Here is a 17,648-nt window from a genome sequence, read left to right as displayed (position 1 = left end):
AAGATAGGGAGAGCTCCCATGCTTTTATTAATTTGGAAGAAAACCAGGCTTAACATAATTTCAGACAACATCACAGTATTCTTACCTACAGGTTTCCACCCTGAAAGTTCCTCTTTTCAGGAAATAAAGGGTCCCAGGGGACAGAAATGTATTTTCTTTTTTTTTTTTTCTTTTTCTAACAGAAATGTATTTTCTGGTCGCTCAATTGCACGGAAAGATTAACAGGTCCTCCAAAAATGCCAAGCTCCAGCTAGGGGACTACCTTGCATTCTGGGTGAATCTGTCTCCTCAAGGTTTTGACAGAATAGCCAAAATGCATGCACTTTTAACTGATCCCCAGTTTAAGCTGAGGTCTATCATACAACCCTGAAAGCAGAATAGCTGTCTTCTGCGCTAAAGGGCTGATGCAGTAGATTTTATCATATTCGTCTCCTCAGTCAAAAACCAGCTGTGGAAGAGATCTTGTCTTCAAGATGCCTGTAGTGATGCTGGCCCGTTCATGCTTCTGATCACTGGTACTTATGTTTTCAAAGAATTAAGCCCACGTTTGAAATGTTGGAAAAGTGTGTGTCCATTCTAAGTCCCCAGCACCCAATTTGGGACACACTAAGTTGGGGGTACCTCCTGCAGGTCCAGGTGGCCACCTCAGGTCAGCATTAATGCACCTAGAGAATTAATGGAGCCTGCCTCTGGAACGTTCATCAACTGCATGTCACCTTTGATACAGGGACAATCCAATGGCATGAAATACATTGCAGTGATAAAAATCTTGAAAGCGTCCTCAATAGAAACTAAAATATTCCAACAGGATTTGAAAAAAGTGGCAGCCAACAGAGACCAAAATAAACCCCTTTAGGCCTATCTCAGTTCAACATGTTAAAATATCCCAAGACCTTTCTCAGCACATATATTATTCAAAGGTCAAAAAAGTCCCTGTGCAAATACCTAAAATATCTACAGGATGTTTCAGTGAAATGCCACATTAAATTATTTCTCTCTACAGTTCAGGGCTTAGGTTCCAGAATGGGGAAAGGGGGATGAGCCTGACCCATGAGCCACCACATTCAGCCAGCTCTCAGAGGTCCTCACCTTCGCCAGGAAAAAAAATCATTGAATAATTTTTCTCCATATTCCTGAATTAAAATGTATCCTTTGCAAAGCTAAGGTTATGTATCTTTGCACTGGTGACATGAATTAAAACAAGTCTCTATCAAGTAGGATTCTTGAAGGTGCAAGTGAAAGAAAAACTGATCCCCCAAGATTTTGACCCCTTGCAACTGCAAAGTGCAGAGGCAGACTTGCCTTGGGCACAAATGACTTTAGGGCTGAATTGTTGCCATTGGGACAAGCCTGCTCTCAGCTTCTTCCACCTCTCTCTTCTGTGTGCTGTGATCAGTTTCCATCTGCATGTGGAAGATGGTTGTGACAGCCCTACGTTTCAAATCCTCTCAAAGCCATTGGTTAACTATGAACCATAAGGCAAGGCAAGTCGCTAAGCCTCTCTGTGCCTGTGTCCACATTTGTAAAATGGGGATGTCAGTGAGGCACTTCATACACAGAAAATGCTTAATGACAATAAATGTTATCATAACGCAGTTTCCTATTAACAATGAGGAACGTCTGTTTTTCCTGTTAGAGAGTGCTAAAAAAGATATTCTAGACTACCAAATCTGCCAGAGCTTAATACTCTCTCAGTTAGAATAATACCCTTGCTTCTAAGGAGGCTTTGGCCTAACATTTTAATCTGGTAATAAAAGCTGTGGGAGCAGGAGATTCAATAGTGACAAGTTGATACTCTGTGTGTTTGAATTCCTGAATAGAAAACCCGTTGCAGGGGCTCACGTAGTCTTTTGCTGGGAAGGATGACCAGGCGGCTGACCCAAAAATATGACTGGAAATATGTGACTTGGAAATATGTGCTTGAATTTTTTAAAAGAACACACAGTGTTTGGGGGTAGATCGTGTTCCCATAGCAAGGAATGAGTTGCCAACCATGAAGCTGGGTCACCCAAAGAGAAAGTGCAGATTTCAAACTTTGCTTACTTGCAAGTTGCTTCTGATTGCTTAAACATTAACTACAAGGCAGTAAAGATATGACAATTGGGTAATTTGAGAAAGAGGTTGTGGTTTGAGCCCCTCACTTTGTTATTTTGCCTTCCACATCCTAAGCTTTAACACCAATAAAATGGGCTACTGCACATCAAATCTGGAATAAAGACTCATTCTAGATTATTTTTTTTAAAGATTTTATTTATTTGAGAGAGAGACAGATAGTGACAGAGATAGGGAGAGAGAGCACAAGCAGTAAGGAGAGGGAGAAGCTGACTCTCCCGCTGAGCAGGGACCCTGACGCGGGGCTCGATCCCAGGACCCTAGGATCATGACCTGAGCCGAAGGCAGACGCTTAACAGACTGAGCCATCCAGGTGCCCCTCATTCTAGATTGTCATCTCTACCTCCCTGACCATTGCCCACCAGCCCCAGAACTCTATTCTCAGCTCCCTTGAAGAGAGAATAAAGCCTCTGGATTACATATGGGATAATAGAAGTTCTGAATATTGATAATGAAAGAGACTTTAAAAATGATCTCATTCAACTTCTTCAGTTGACTAGTGAGGAAACTGGAATCCGGAAAGAGTTGAGTGGTTTGCTCAAATGATTAAAATCGCAGCATCATCTCATCTCAGAGCTCATTCTATACCAGTCATAAACATGAAATCCCCTACTGAATTATATTCTTATGCTCACAGCAAACCTATGAAGTTGACAGGGCAAATGCTTTCACAGGAGACTTATGGCATATGCCTGAATAACTTGAACACATTCACCAGCAAGGGTTTGGCAAAGAAAGGGAGAAGGAAAAGGGAGGTTGGAAGGCACAGGGCAAGCAAGCACGAACAATTTAAAGATCACAAATAAAACATACCCTGTCTGGTCAGCAAGATTACTCATCTGTTAACATAAAATATCTGTGCTGCAATGAATATATTCCAAAGTGGTCTTTTCCTCTCTGTGATGGTTCGGTGAGGTGGACAAGTGAAATCTCAAGAACCTTCTAGATTGTCATAATAGAAATGTTGTAAATCTCACTGCTCAATACAATACCTAAGAGACACATGTGGCTATTGAACACTTGAAATGTGGCTAGTGTTACTGAGGAACTGAATTTTTAATTTTATTTACTTTGAATTAATTTAAATTTAACTAGCCACATGTGCCTAGTAGCCACCGCTTTGGACTACGCAGCTCTAGATGAATAAAGCTGCCCAAAACCTTACTTGACCTGACCTATAAGCTTGTGTGGGTTGTTTTTTTGGGGGGGGTACCTAAAAGTGTATCATAATGAATGGTGAAATCAGATCCCTCCACAAAATGTATATGTGGCAGCACCAAAAATAAATATGTATGAGTCAGGATTCTGAGTTGCAAACAATGCTAATTTAAGCAGAAAAGGGACATATTAAAGGATATTAGGTCACTCACAAAGTCTCTGGAAGGCCAGAAAACCAGGTTTGGAGACTCCGTGACCAGAACCAAAGCACAGTCCTACTGCAGAGCTGGTCTGGGAAGGAGACACCACAGCCCCACTGCTGGACTCGGTAAAGCAGCCTACCCAGCAGACTCCATAGCTGCTGGGCCCTGGGTGCCACCACACGGGCCCCTGCCACGGCTGCTGGGGGACACTGGATGGCTCTGCTCCCACCATCACCAGATTGGCTACTGCATAGGGCCCACGGCTTTGCATTGCTGGCTTCTGCTTCCAAGTCTGGGGCAAGGACAGCTCACTGGGAGTAAACCCAGGTCACATGTCTGTGCTCTAGCTGCAAGGGAGGCTGGAATAGCAAGAATCTGGCTTCCACAGAGGGGAGCAAACTCTAAGCAGAGGAGTTCCCCCAAACAAAAACAAACAGCTATTACACCTGCCTTCTGCAGAGGAAGGCTAATGTGCTAGAAGCACCAGGCCTCCTAGAGGACAGGTAGAGCTACAGAATTGAAGACCTGGGGATCTGGGGAATGCGGTAGACTAACTGCTGACCTGTGAGTCACTATCTACTACCATGGGGAAAATAGGATATGCCAGAGGATTATGCGGAGGTGAGTTAGCAAAAAGAATTTTGAGAGACAGTCAAGAGTTTTAGAGTAGCTGCTATAATAAGTGAGATTTTGGTCAAGTGTAGTATTTCCTTTGGCTACATTTTCATATGACTCCAATAAAGACATTACTTTTTTTTTTTTTTAAAGATTTTATTTATTCATTTGAGACACAGAGATACAGAGAGAGAGAGAGAGAGCATGAGCAGGGAGAGAGGCAGAGGGAGAAGGAGAAGCAGGCTCCCTGCTGAGCCAGGAGCCCGATGTGGGGCTCGATCCCAGGACCCCGGGATCATGACCTGAGCCGAAGGCAGACGCTTAACCATCTGAGCCACCCAGGTGCCCCAAGACATTACTTTTTGAGACTTTTTTGGAGTTGTGTGTGTGTTGTATAATTGAAATTATTGTACACATAGAGTTCTCTTTTTAAATGTACTCCTGAATACAGTATGGATCTTTTCCTTTATGCACACCTCGATGCCATCATTTTTTTAAAAGATTTTATTTATTTATTTTAGAGAGAGAGAGTGTGTGTGCACACGTGGGGGGAGGGGGAGGGGGAGGGGGGAAGAATCTCAAGAAGACACCACGCTGAGCCTGGAGCTTAGGGTCACATCCCATGACCCTAAGACCACTATCTGAGCCGAAACCAAGAGTCGGTCGCTCAACCAACTGAGCCACCCAGGTGCCCCTATGCCATCACTTTTAATGCCTGCATACTAATCCATTGCACAAATACACCATATTTTATTTAACTAACTCCCTACTGATGATAGGTTAGATTATTTACAATTTTACAGTTTTTTTCTTCTGAATCATGCTACAACAAGCATCCCTGTACATATATTGCTGTGTACTTGCCCAGTCATACCATTAGTCAAATTCTTAAAGAAAGAATTGCTATATTAGTGACTAACCACATCTAACAGGCTGATTTACATTTTTAAGTAATTCTCAAAGGTAGTAATAATTTATTTTTCCCTTTAGGGCTGGGACTGGGACAAGATGAGTAAGGCACTTCACCTTGGGCTCAAAATCTAAGGAGGCATTTAAAAAGCTCAGTAATTAAGACAAATAATATCTTAATGCAATATTTTAAAAATCAAAATGAATGCACAGAAGTCCATGGTGAACAAAATAACAGAATTTTAAATAAAGGCAGAATCGGTATTACTGATTTTTCTTTTACCTCAGGCTCTGAGGCAATATGGTTTGACATGGCGCTGTTCCCACCAACATGTTCTAGGGAACCTTAGGCATTTATAAATCTTTTTACTCTTTGCCATTCTGATGGGGAAAAAATGATATCTCATTTTAATTTTCATTTCTTTGATATTGAAATTGAGCATCTTCTATGTTTATTGGCCATGCGTATTTCTTCTTTAATAAGCTGACCTGTTCATATAGATTCCTTACTTTTTCTATTTAGAGATTCCCATATTTTATTGATTTGCATATATTATATATTAATATAATAATTATATATAGTTAATATAATAGAATTATATATTATTATTTATCCTGATACATATATAAATGTATATTAAGGATAGTAACCCTTTGCTATCATATGTTTTGCAAATATTTTCCTGGCTTTCATTTTCCTTTTAACATTATTTTTTTCCATCTATTGTTTAAATGTTTATATAGTCCAATTTATCAATCTCTTATTTTTTTTTTTAATTCCCCTGTTTTTCACCTGCAGAAAGATCATTCCATTGTGATGGAAAATGAAGGCTTTTGAGTCTGAAAGCTTGGATACCAATCCCTAGCTTGCATGTAGCATAATCTCCATGCATTTATTTCTAACATACAGGATAACAATAGGACCTTCCTCACAGAGTTTTGTGAAAATTAAATGCATAATAGAAAATGCTTAGAACAGCGCCAGGCATATAGTAAGCACTCAGTAAATGTTAGGTCTCATTATATGCTAAGTATGTATACACACATAGCCTGTTGCTGGATATTCTATCTGCTCTGTTTTTCTATGTGTTCTGGCCCCAGTACCACAGTGTTTTAATTACCATGGATTTATATAGTGCCTTTTGATCTGGTTAAGCAAGCTCCCTTCTCATTTTTCTTGGTTTTTCAAATTTTTCTTGGCTGTCCTCATTCATTTATACATACAAACGAATTTTAAAAGCTATTTGTCAAGTACCACAAAATCCCACTGGGACTTTTACTGAAACTGTATTAAATTTATATATTATTTTAGGGAAGCATGACATCTTTACAATACCAGTCTTCCTGCCCAGGAACATGGTGTTTCTCTTTATTTAGTCAAGTCTTCTTTTTACTTTTCTAGCAAGCTTTACAGTTTTCTGACCGTATATCAGGCACATTCTTAGTTTACTTGGTATTTTAAATTTTTATTGCTATTATGTTATTACTAGCAATTACATATATGGCTAAATAGTTGGTGTTTGTATGCTTGTTTTGTAACCAGTCTTTGTTTTGAGCCCTTTTATTTGTTTATCCAAAATGAATGTCTAATCATGTCACTCATGAGCCTAAAATCCTGCAATCCTCCAGGACGAAGTTTGCATTTCTGGATCTGACACACATTCATTTGTTTCATATACAACAAATACGTGTTGAGCACCTCTTCCGTGTCAGGGGCTGTGGAGCATCAGTGGTATGTCAATAAACAGACAAAAATCCCTACCATTAAGAAGCCCACATTCAGGAGGAATGTGTTCTTTGTATTAGCTCATGCCTATGGGTCTACCCCATCTCCTCTCCTTCTTTCCAGGTGCTGTGTACATCAGCTATACTGAATTAGTTGCACTTCTACATGTCTTCCTTTTGGATACCTCTTTCTTTCCCTTGCTCCTTTTCCACTTGTCATCCTGAACAGCTCCTTTTATATCCTCATGATTCATGTCAAGTTTGGTCTACTCTTAGCAACTTTCCATGATCCCCCATGAAGAGTTTGGAGGTCTCCTTTCCATGGCCCACTGACTTCAGGGCTAACTTCTTCACTGAAATGTAATTGTTGCTCTATGGCCCATGAGTTCTTTAGGGCAGGAATGGGCCTTGATCTTCTTTTTGCTACCTGGTGACATGGTATCAGGTGATGTTCAATAAATTTGTTGAAGGCATAAATGTATTGTGTTGGTTGGGGGCACAGCACGATCCCCCATGTGTCACGGTAATTGGCCACACAGGTCAGCTCTGGACAGTGCTTTGGGCAGTCACATTAGATTTACAGGAATTCAAGGGAGATCACCAAGGCTGAGTGCATAGGCACAGTTGCCTGGGGGGAGGTGGACCTGTAGGTGGTCATTGAAGGAGCTTGAAACTTCTGTTAGCTTTTTTCACCGCATTCCTTCTCCTCCCCTCCACAAAAGGGCCTAGGATCAAGGATAAGATCCCCCACCTGCACTTAAAAAAGGGGGTTCTATGGATAGGTCCAGTCTGAAGTCACTGACCAGGCCATGTTTTGTAGGGATGAAGCTGTAGGACAAGGTGCATCAACAAACTTATGTGTTAAAATCACAGTCCCTGCTCTTGCCAGTCTGCTCCCCCTTGTGAGGGGTGGTATGGTCTTTATGGGTCTCTGTCAGGTGTGGGCTTTTGGTAGGAAGGAGGTAAAGCAAGCCTTTCTGACACCAAAGTTCTCATCAGGAAATGTGTTGTGCTCCATGAATGGCCTAGTTCACTTAAGCTCAACATTGGAGTATGGACCTCACCAGTAATAAAGTGTCCACCAGACCAGTCTCATTCCAGAGAGGCAGTCTAGCATAATGGTCAAGTGCCTGCCCTTGGGATCCAGACTGCCTGGTTCTAAACCCTTCGATTTTCACTTGTTAGCTATGTGAGACCTAGGACATTAAGTCAGGTTGAAAGTGAGTGGCCCTAAAGAGGAAAATCTTTGATGGAGGTCAAAAAGTCATTCCATGAAGATCAATATATTATAGCAGCTTGCAAGGTACACTTGGTATGGAGCACAAAGTGTTTAAGGGCTTAGGACAGATTACATGGGTTCAAATCCCAGCTTCTCCACTTAGGAGCTGTGTGATCTTGGGCCAATGACTTGACCTGTGTGGGTCTCAGTTGTTGTAGCTCTAAAATAGGGATGCTAATAATAGCTACTACATAGAGCTACTGTGACGATTACAAGGGTTACTGCAAGTTGAGTACTTGGACCAGTGTGCATGGCACAGACTGCGTAAATATTTGTTAGCTATCGCTATATTATTATGATTCCAATATCATGTTGTATCTGGTACTGTTTTAGTGGACTGAGAGTATGTTGATAGAATTTTACCATTTTCCTGGCAAAGTCACATGCACAGAACACAAAATTTCTGCACTAGGAAAGGCCTCTGGGACCCAGACCTTATGAAATTCATGCAAAATAAAGACTGAACACCCGCCAACAAACACCTCATAGTCAGAGGATATGGCATTAGCTGGAAAGAGGACTCATTTATGGATCAAGGCAGGTTTCAAAAAGACATCGAACCATAATTGCACTTTCAGACCTTCTGAGCAACATCTCACCTGGAGGCTTCAGAGAGCTAGCATGGGAGAGGACAAGGGTTCCTTTCTGGGGACTAAGGAGCCCCACCCTGCTGGAGAGACAGCCCTCCACATGCACGTCACCCAGGGGGAAAGGAGAAAGGTGGCGTTGGCCTCTGTCAGATGGGATCTGGCGCTGGCATTTATTTCTAGGGCCAGGTAAGTTCACTCCCAGAGCTGCAGTGGGCAGGAATTTAGACTGGCGGGGCAGCCCCCCACAGCACAAGTTCGGCTATTATACCTCATTTTCGTCCTTTAAGTCAGAACTCGATGACTTGAGGGAGAGAGAGGTGGAAAGGATGTTGTCATTACAAATGTCACCATGATTCAGCAAATCCAAAAAGTGAGGAAAGGCTAACTTGAGAGAAGCAACATGTGACAGGCGGCTCATGGCTTTTCACTGAGGTCCCGGATGATGCGGGGTGTGTGGAACCGGAATTGACACCCGGCAGTTTGACTGTCTCCTGTTCCCCATTCCCCACCCCACAGGCAACTGATGTTTCTTAGGTGTGTTTCCAGGGATACAATGTATATGGAAGAAAATATATGCATGAGCATATGTGTGCATGTGTATCCTTCTTTTAAATGTTAGCTCTTACCATTTTACAATATAGTTTAGAGATCGTTAACCATCCGTATATGAAGAATTTCCTTTTTTTCTACCTGAATGGTAATCCACTGTGTGTATGAGTCATAATTTATTTAATCCATCCCTGATTAAATGACATTTAAGTCATTTCCTATCTTTTACTACTACATATGCTATAATAAGTAGTTTTGCAAATAGGTCATTTTGCATTGGTGTGACTATATTTGTAAGATAAATTCCTCAAAGTGTTAATCACTGGGTCAAAGGGTAGGCTAATGCATTTGGATTCCAACCATGATAGGGATTCATTGAAAGTTATTGGCCAAAGAATGCATATACAGATAGTATTTTAAGAAACTGACTTCATATATAACTAATTAGATACGATAGATTACAAAAGACGATGGAGTTTAGGGTTACACTAAGATCATTAATGAAAATGACCAGGACAGCCAACATTTTGGGCATAATGGAGTATTTTCTCACCCATAAAGATTATCTCCTTCCCACCTCCAATACCATATAGGCTTTCAGATAGGTCTCAACCAGACAATGGAGAAAGAGCCCAGGGGAAGAAAAGCTTCCTGGATGGGAAATTACTTTAAAGAACCAAAGAGATTAGAAACATCTTCAGATGGTACCATTAATAGAAATAGAAAATTCTAGAGGTAGAGTTGGCTTATCAGCTAACAGGGACCAGAACATACTGGCCCCAAAATGGAGAAAATCTCTGATCTCTTAATTATCTGAGAAAAATTTAACAACAACAATGATAGTAATAATAATCTGGGAGAAATAATAAGGTGAAAAAATATAGATTTGCCTTCACTTTTTGGAGTTGGAAGACAACCTGGAGTTAGAATATTTGACAATGGATTGAAATGAAAGAGTTTCCAATAAAAAATTATCCCTGCAGACTTTGTCCTCAGAACCTGCCATCTCAGATTTGAACCATGCCTTATGCTGCTCCCCTGTCATTTGGCAATGACAGTGTGAAGGCAGATCAAGGTCCTGTTGATGCCTCCCCAGTATGAGCTCAGCCTACAGATGCCCAGCTCCTTGGTAATGTAAGACAGATGCCAAACCAGCTCAGCTTACTGATTAGCTGGGAACTCCTTTAAGGGAAGCATATTTTGGCTAGAATCCCGTAATTCAACCATCCAGTTAACCTTTTAAGTGAAAAAAAGACAAATATAACAGGGCCAAAGCAATATGTAGGAGGTGATGACAGGCAATTCTTTAGGAGGATAAAGGATCTTGGCTTAGTAAAAACACAAGCCTGTCTACATTCTGCTCTACCTCTTGGGAAGTAGGCTCTAAAGTATTTACTGTGGGGTGGGGTGTGTGTGTGTGTGTGTGTGTGTGTGCCACAATAAAACTCCACTAGGTAAGGGACTTGATCTGTTTTGCTCACTGTTGTATCTCATATCCCAATGGTTAGAATAATTCCAGGCACATAGTAGGTACTCTGTAAACATTGGTTGAAAGACAAAATGCATTTACTGTGAATGAGTGAATGAAATTAACAAATCCACTGAATGCATATGTCCTAGCTAATATTTGTGGATGTCATTACATAACATAAATCATATCTACACATGATTATCAATGTATCTTATGTTTTTCACTTATGAAATGACATTAAGTCACTTTGTAAATGTTTCCTAATGAGCCCTATATCTTCTGCTACCTCCTTCTCCTTACCAACTCCTCAAATATTAGTGTTCTCCTGAACCCCATCCCTTGGCTTCTTCTTAGTCTCTCAGAGAAATCTCACTTGGGGTTTCAAATCTCATCTATACATGCATGACTTCCAGCACTCTCTCCAGCCCAGATTTCCATCAACTTCCAGATCTGGGTATCTACCTAGCATCTCAACATCTGCACTCGGATATCTCAGAGATGCCCTGCAATCAGTGTGTCCCCAGCTAAATGTATGATCTTGCCCCTTTCAAATCTGTTCCTTTGCACTCTCAAATTCTCCTACAATTAAAGAATAAAAATAAAGAGTATTATTTTTAGTAGCTATCATGCTTATTGTGTAAACCATCATTCTCCATTCTACAGTAAGTTCTAGTTCTAAGTTCTAGTCCAGAGCTTCCTGACTAATGTGTGAAGGTATGCCACAACTGAGTTATAGGTTGATGTCCAAAAGAACAATCTTTTCAGCACTTGGGGTACCTGGGAAGAACCTAGGGAAGCTAAGCATGCTACAAGCCAGGTGCCTTAGGCTTAAGCACCCTCAGTTGTTAACCTGTTTTCTATGTGTGTCATATCAAGAGGGTTCAAAAGCATTGATCTTGCCTTCAGTCCTCAAAATCTCATTAATTCGCACACATTTCATCAACACCATAGTTAGAACTTGTATTGTGATCTCATCTATAGCAAGATCCTAAATGCCAGGCAAATCATCAGATAATACACAAATGCCTTAGCATTTAGGGAATTTGATGGATGTTGTTGTAGAGTCTAGAAAATGGGGAAGACCTTAACTACCTCTCTGTCTTAGTCTCTTTGGGCTGCTCTAAAAAAAAAAAAATGCCATAGAATGGGTAGCTCATCAACAGCAGAAGTTTATTGTTCACAGTTCTAGAGGTTGAGATGTCCAAGATCAAGGGATCAGCAGATTTGATGTCTGGTGAGGGCCCACTTTCTCAGAGATGGCTGTCTTCCCTCTGTAACTTCATATGGCTGAAGGAGTGAGGAAGCTTTCTCCGGCTGCTTGTATAATCCCATTCATCAAGGCTCTGCCTGCATAACCTAATGGCCTCCCAAAGGCCTGACTTCTAATACCATACCCTTAGGGTTAGGTTTTCAATCTATAGAATTTGGGGCAGACACAGACATTCAGACCATAGCACTATCTCTAACTGTCTCTCATATATATAGGCAAAGACATCAAGATCTAAGATTAAGTTACTTGTCTCGGATTATACTAAGAATCTGGAAGGTTCCCAGTCCTGTGTGCTCCTGCTCCCAACATTACACCTCGCTGACTTCTCTGAAAATTAAACTTTTCTTTAGAGTGAACACACAGTGATTGTCTTTTATCCTAAACACTTAACACTCAAACAAAACATGCTTTGGCCTTTCCGTGGTAACTAACAGAGCTTTATTGTCTTTGTTCCTTGATATCTAATTTCCAGACTGAATCAGTGATGAATTAAGTAATTTTCAAATAGTTTATTTTTTTAAATTTTATTTTATTATGTTATGTTAATCACCATACATTACATCATTAGTTTTTGATGTTGTGTTCCATGATTCATTGTTTGTGGATAACACCCAGTGCTCCATTCAGTACATGCCCTCTTTAATACCCATCACCAGGCCAACCCATCCCCCCACCCCCTCCCCTCTAAAACCCTCAGTTTGTTTCTCAGAGTCCATAGTCTCTCATGGTTCGTCTCCCCCTCCAGTTCCCCTCCTTCATTTTTCCCTCCCTACTATCTTCTCTCCCCCCCTTTTTTTTTTAACATATAATGTATTATTTGTTTCAGAGGTACAGGTCTGTGATTCATCAGTCTTACACAATTCACAGCACTCACCATAGCACATACCCTCCCCAATGTCTATCCCGCCACCCCATGCCTCCTACCCCCACCACTCCAGCAACCCTCAGTTTGTTGAAATTAAGAATTCCTCATATCAGTGAGATCATATGATACATGTCTTTCTCTGATTGACTTATTTCGCTTAGCATACCATCTAGTTCCATCCACGTCATTGCAAATGGCAAGATTTCGGGGGTTTTTTTGATGGCTGCATAATATTCCATTGTATATATATACCACATCTTCTTTATCCATTCATCTGTTGATGGACATCTTGGCTCTTTCCATAGTTTGGCTATTGTGGACATTGCTGCTATAAACATCGGGGTGCATGTACCCCTTCGGATCCCTACATTTGTATCTTTGGGGTAAATACCCAGTAGTGTAATTGCTGGGTCATAGGGTAGCTCTATTTTCAACATTTTGAGGAACCTCCATACTGTTTTCCAGAGTGGCTACACCAGTTTGCATTCCCACCAACAGTGTAGGAGGGTTCCCCTTCTCCACGTCCTTGCCAACATCTGTCATTTCCTGACTTGTTAATTTTAGCCATTCTGACTGGTGTGAGGTGGTATCTCATTGAGGTTTTGATTTAGATTTCCCTGATGCCAAGTGATGTTGAGCACTTTTTCATGTGTCTGTTGGCCATCTGGATGTCTCCTTTGGAAAAATGTCTGTTCATGTCTTCTGCCCATTTCTTGATTGGATTATTTGTCCTTTGGGTGTTGAGTTTGGTAAGTTCTTTATAGATTTTGGATACTAGCCCTTTATCTGTTGTGTCATTTGCAAATATCTTCTCCCATCAAATGATTTGTTTTTATGAGATGATTAAACTCCAGCGTTTGGCCTTGAATTTGGAAAATGAATGTTTTTATTTTACCCCAGTTTGTATATTTTTTTCCTTGCCAGAACTATGCATTTCTGCCTGTTTCAACTCTGGAAGTGCAAAAAAATCATTTTGAAATAGTTTATTTTACATTTAAGGATGTAAAGAGAGATCTGGTAAATACAAAAATCAAGTAAGTGAGAGGAAATACCATTTGAACAGGGACCACACATTGATTCCAAAGCCTGGAGTGGGGGGACATTCAGGCTTCCGGGGAGAAGGAAAACATGGTCCTAGGAGAACATTTCTCAATTCCTGAAAACTCAGACTTTTAGAAGTATATGTCAAAGTTACACTAAGAAGTGTTCGGGGCCAACAGCATCCACATGCAGACAGTGAACTTTTCAACAGTTTAATATAAATCAACTCAGTAGAAAGCAACATGAGTAAGGAATGCCTCATAGAAGCTGGTAATGGCATTGCAAACATTTTTTGTATTAAAATGAAAAGGAGAATCAGACCTATAAATGCAGAGAACAAACTGATAGTTGCCAGAGGGGAGAAGGGTAGGGGTTTGAGCAAAATGGGTGAAGGGGAATGGGAGATATGGGCCTCCAGATACGGAATGAGTAAGTCACAGGGGAAAAAAAGGCACAGCATAAAGAATACAGTCAGTGATATTATAATAGTGATGTAATGGGACAGATGCAGCTGTACTTGTGGTGAGCTGAGCATAATGTATAATCTTGTCAGACTGCTAAATTGTACACCTGAAACTAATGTAACATTGTTACATTGTTACTTATATAACAACTATACTCAAATAAAAGAATAATAATAAAGTTAAAACTAACTTAAATTAAAAAATAAGGTTATAATGCCTAGCAGAGACGAGTCTTTAGGATGTTTGGTCAAGATGCACAAATCAGGGGAACTAAGAGTCCAGAGTGCCTACATGTCTGTATGGCCTCTCTCTTTCCATGTCTTTCCTTTTATCTCCTTTCTTTTCCTTCTTTTAATCTCTCAATCACTTCCCCCAAACTCTCTTTCTTGTTGGCTTTGGTGCCCCCGGTCCACCTGAATTTATTTCTATGACTTCACACAAGGCATTCAATGCAATTAATCAGTGGAGACGTCAGACCTCATGGAAACTGGTGCTTCTCTCCTGAGGACTCAGGCTGCTCAACGTGCAAGCTCCCCCCAGTGAAAACCTTTTTAGGACAGGTTCCTGCTGAGTGTGGGAGCCTAACCAGAGATCACACACAACCTACAAAAGCTTATTCCCACCTTTTTATAATTGTTTCTGTTTTTCAAAGGAAGAAGACCTTATTGCTTCTAGTGCTATCTTTATATGATGACTCACCTGCTTTTTTGGCCTATACTTTTCCTGTTTCAGTCCATCTTGCATCCCCAACTGTTTCTGCTGTTTCTTCAGATGGTGTCTGGTACATGACTGTTCTCTACCCCACACACAGTCCTGGCATAAATGCAGCAACTCTATGGCTCTTACCTTAGTCTCTCCTGAGCTACTCAGATCTTGGCTCTTCTGTCTGTCTCATGGGCCTAGCACCTCCTGGACCCTGGCCAGCCTGACCACACAGACAGGACACGAGCTGCCTTAGTTCCACTCCTGACCGAGACCCAGAATCAAACAGGCTGCCCCAGTAGGATCCGTACAGTGTTGGGAAGAAGCCCAGGACTCCAAAAGCCTCAAGCTGTTGTCTTCATTAACACCCTCTTCTCTAGCCACCACCATTTCATGCCATGCTCTCCAGATCCCCACCGGGTCAAGAGTCCTAACTATTACCCAAAGTCTCGCCAACACTCTCTCTTCAGGAACCAGGACTTTCTCTTATGATTGGACTGCCACATTGGATCTCACTGGATCTTATTATCAGCCCAAACCGAGGCCTAGTTTGCCCTGTAACTGAATATTGGATATTTGACAACGAGACATCCAGTCCTTGAGCCAAGCCAACTCTGCCATGCTGACTCCCCATAACCTCATCCTTCTTCCCTTTCTCAGCATATGGCTATGATACCAGCACAACCAATGTCTACATTGGCCAATTGATTTTCTAGATGTACAATATGAGGCCATCTGTCTCATTCCCAGGCCATTGGTTATGCCTATCTTTCCAAATTGTTTCTGTTTTTCAAAGGTAGAACAGATTCTTGTGAGGTGATGTGAATTATTTTGACCTTCTTGGCTACCACTAAAAACATGCTCCTTTCCCCTTGCTCTGACTAAAGGCTTTACTCATGACCTAATTTTCTCCTTGGAGGGTGGAAGGGGTCTTCCCAGGTCCCTGTCAGCCTACAGTTGCCAGATTTAGCAAGTAAAATGCAGAATTCCTATTTATATTTGAATTTCAGACAAATAACATAATTTTTTAGTATAAGTATATCCCACACAATTTGGGGGACATACTTATACTAAAAGGTTATTTGTTGTTCATCTGAAATTCAAATGTAACTGGGCATCCCATATGTTACCTAGCATCCCCTATGCCAGTCTAATGAGTGGGATCCAGACAACAGATAACCAAACTATCCTCTTTGGGTCTGGACATAGAATTTATATGTCCAGTGGGTACTAAATAGCTAACAGAGACCATGAGTTTCTGCTTCACATGTTTTTGATCCTCGATAATATTATAAACGTAAGAAGACATATTAAGACTTTCTTGGGAATGATGTGGCTGATATAGAGGGGAAGAGAACTCTGACAAGCAGAGTTATCACAATAAAATCCTTTCTATTCCCTTTTTACACAATTCTCACTCCTAAATTACATCATGGAACAGTTTGGGCTTATTTAAAATCTTACTTATGCCTTGGCTGACACAACAAACGCTCACATAGAAAAACGCTCAGACAGTTCAGCAATTTCCCAGCTGCAGATGATAAAATGTTCTAGACATTCCAGTCAACCTGGCAGAAAAGTCCAGGCCCAATGGCATCCGAAAAACACGTAGAAATCACATGGGCACCATAGACGTGGTAATAAATAGAAAAAGAGTACATCGGCTTAACAAAGCTGGTTAAAATTGGCATTCTGGGGTCTATTACTCTAAGGAGCATTGGCAGACAAGTGACAGTGATGTCCTGCTCGAGACACTTCTAATCTTCTGGGCAATGGCACAGAAGAAGTAGAAGAAGAGGTATGCTGTCCTCCAGGAGCTTACATTCTCCACAGAACCCACCTCTGCTCCAGAGGGGATGGGAGGGCACTATGCCCCACTCTTCATATGTCCATAGAAGAGAGAGGTCTCCCTCTAGTCTCTCCATAGCTTTGAAGGAATATTTCAAATCCCATTCCCTCCTCACTGCACGGGGCTTCTCTGCCTGCTTGCTGAGATGGAACTGGTCTGGCCTCTTTCTCTCTCTTGGACCTGCTAGAACTCCATTGGGGCCTGGGATCTGGCTCTGCTCCTAGCCCCTGTGATAACCATACCTGTATCAGGCCCCATAGTCCGGAAAAGCCTCTTCTAAACCAATATCCCCAAACTCTGAATTTTAGCATAACAAATTTAGTAGGCAGACATTGGCATTGACAGACAAGTGACACAGTGTTGAGGGTCCATATCTGGGCTCTCTATTCTGTTCCATTGGTCTATATGTCTGTTTTTGTGCCAGTACCATGCTGTCTTGGTGATCACTGCTCTGTAATATCAAGTCAAAAAATGGGCAGAAGACATGAAAAGGCATTTCTCTGAAGAAGACATACAAATGGCTAACAGACACATGAAAAAATGTTCATCATCATTAGCCATCAGGGAAATTCAAATCAAAACCACATTGAGATACCACCTTACACCAGTTAGAATGGCAAAAATGGACAGGGAAAGAAATAACAAATGTTGGAGAGGTTGTGGAGAAAGGGGAACCCTCTTACATTGTTGGTGGGAATGCAAGTTGGTACAGCCACTTTGGAAAACAGTGTGGAGATGCCTCAAAAAATTTAAAATAGAGCTACCCTATGACCCAGCAATTGCACTCCTGGGTATTTACCCCAAAGACACAGATGTAGTGAAAAGAAGGGCCATATGCACCCCAAT

At 41.2% G+C, this 17,648-nt stretch overlaps 1 protein-coding gene across 1 annotated transcript in view; it reads right to left on the bottom strand.

Moving 5' to 3' along the window:
* PALM2AKAP2 (PALM2 and AKAP2 fusion) overlaps positions 1-17,648 on the bottom strand; it is a 441,240-nt gene that overhangs the window by 375,967 nt on the left and 47,625 nt on the right. The gene's annotated exons all lie outside the window — the stretch shown is intronic.

This window comes from Leptonychotes weddellii, chromosome 14 (assembly GCF_054177405.1).
Source record: "Leptonychotes weddellii isolate Sample4059 chromosome 14, ASM5417740v2, whole genome shotgun sequence".
Lineage (NCBI taxonomy): Eukaryota > Metazoa > Chordata > Mammalia > Carnivora > Phocidae > Leptonychotes > Leptonychotes weddellii.
This window is presented reverse-complemented; position numbering and strand designations above follow the sequence as displayed.